Here is a 2,048-nt window from a genome sequence, read left to right as displayed (position 1 = left end):
ATCTCTCTCTCTCTCTCTATCTCTCTCTCTCTCTATCTCTCTCTCTCTATCTCTATCTCTATCTCTCTCTATCTCTATCTCTCTCTATCTCTCTGTTGCATGCTGGGAGTTGGGTGAGAGTGGTGTTGGGTGAGAATTGAGCTGTGTGATTTCACCTAGTCTTAATTACTTTTTCTTTTTTTTCTTTTTCCTTTTCTTTTTTTTTTCCTTTTTGTTGCATGGTTTAAGGTTGATTTACCTTTGGTTGATTTTGTTGTGGATACTGTGCAGGGAGGGATGGCGTCTCACGAGGAGAATGTGCTCATCTCGGCTGGCGGAGAAGTAGGACATGAGAATATTGTGTCCGCTTCTCGCATGAATAGGGCTGTAGTAGTGTTCTTGAAAGAACAAAATCTTGTTAACCAACTAATCGAGAACGGTCTTGTTATAAATGACAACTTTGTTCAAGTTACCCCGTTACATGCTCCAACAGCGAAAATTACGGTATCGAATGTTCCACCCTTCATTCCTGATGACGCGTTGGAGCGGGAATTAGTTCGGTTTGGCAAATTTGCTAGTGTTTTCAAAACAATTACGCTAGGCTGTAAACATCCATCTTTGAGGCACGTTAAGTCTTTTAGAAGACAGGCGTTTATGTTTTTAGAATCCGCAGAAAATACGCTAGATGTTTCATTTCGAGTGCGACACGAAGGGAGAACATATATGGTGTATGCAACAACTGGTAGTTTAAGGTGCTTCGAATGCGGCGAATTAGGCCATAAGAAGTTCGCATGCCCACATAATCGAGATCTTTTCTCCTTTTTGTTGCATGGTTTAAGGTTGATTTACCTTTGGTTGATTTTGTTGTGGATACTGTGCAGGGAGGGATGGCGTCTCACGAGGAGACGCCGTCCTTGTCCTTGCGCAATGGCTTCAGGTGTGTGCCGGAGGACGGCGTCACAGTGGAGAATGTGCTCATCTCGGCTGGCGGAGAAGTAGGACATGAGAATATTGTGTCCGCTTCTCGCATGAATAGAGCTGTAGTAGTGTTCTTGAAAGAACAAAATCTTGTTAACCAACTAATCGAGAACGGTCTTGTTATAAATGACAACTTTGTTCAAGTTACCCCGTTACATGCTCCAACAGCGAAAATTACGGTATCGAATGTTCCACCCTTCATTCCTTCATTCCTGAATTAGTTCGGTTTGGCAAATTTGCTAGTGTTTTCAAAACAATTACGCTAGGCTGTAAACATCCATCTTTGAGGCACGTTAAGTCTTTTAGAAGACAGGCGTTTATGTTTCTAGAATCCGCAGAAAATACGCTAGATGTTTCATTTCGAGTGCGACACGAAGGGAGAACATATATGGTGTATGCAACAACTGGTAGTTTAAGGTGCTTCGAATGCGGCGATTTAGGCCATAAAAAGTTTGCATGCCCACATAATCGAGAGCGTGAACCAGGGAACAGGCCTACTGTCTCAGGAGAAGTGGTGGTGGAGCACATTACTCAAGAGGAGCAAGCAGGTTCTTCAGAGGTAAGCGAATCTGTTGCGGTGCCGCCCGCTATGGAAGCAAACGAGCATGTTGTCAATGATATTGAAACTAATGTAAATGAACGTCAGCTAAATGAAAATACTGTAACTGTACAAAATATAAACGCAGATGAGCAGCAAGATAATGTTTTGGTAGTTGCAGGGCCCAGTTCAAGATGTGAGGAGCCTGTTTGTTTGGGTTCAAGAAAGAGAGAGCTGTGTCTAAGCAATGATGGTAGTGCAATGGATGATGTTGTATCAGACGAAAATGGTTCTATATTTGATTATGAATGTGATTCACAAGGAGGTTCTTCTGTTTGTGGACCTGAAGGTGATTCTCAGGATATAACCATTAAAGATTCCTCTATGTATACATTAGAGGAAATTAATGGGTTTCTTGATGAGACGTTTGGGAAACAAGTCAATATTAAGGATTTTTTCCCTGATGTTGATAAATTTGAGAGGTCAGTGGCATCTCTGCAAAAAAATGTGAATCTTGATCAGTTAAGTGAAAAGAAACGTTTTCGTTTAAAAA

General features: G+C 41.6%; 1 protein-coding gene across 1 annotated transcript in view; it reads left to right on the top strand.

Annotated features, from left to right (window-relative positions):
• The window catches only part of LOC107594044 (ceramide-1-phosphate transfer protein), a 4,513-nt gene extending 2,847 nt beyond the window's left edge, over nt 1-1,666 (top strand). Inside the window, exon 3 of the mRNA XM_016283972.1 lies at nt 1,656-1,666. The gene's annotated coding sequence lies outside the window, so the exon portion shown is untranslated. The remainder of the gene's footprint in view (nt 1-1,655) is intronic.
• The last annotated feature ends 382 nt before the right edge of the window (nt 1,667-2,048 follow it).

The sequence above is a fragment of the Sinocyclocheilus grahami genome, unplaced genomic scaffold (genome assembly GCF_001515645.1).
Source record: "Sinocyclocheilus grahami isolate Dianchi unplaced genomic scaffold, SAMN03320097.WGS_v1.1 scaffold178.1, whole genome shotgun sequence".
Classification (NCBI taxonomy): domain Eukaryota; kingdom Metazoa; phylum Chordata; class Actinopteri; order Cypriniformes; family Cyprinidae; genus Sinocyclocheilus; species Sinocyclocheilus grahami.
Note: the sequence above shows the minus strand (reverse complement) of the source record. Positions and strands in the feature narration are given on the sequence as shown.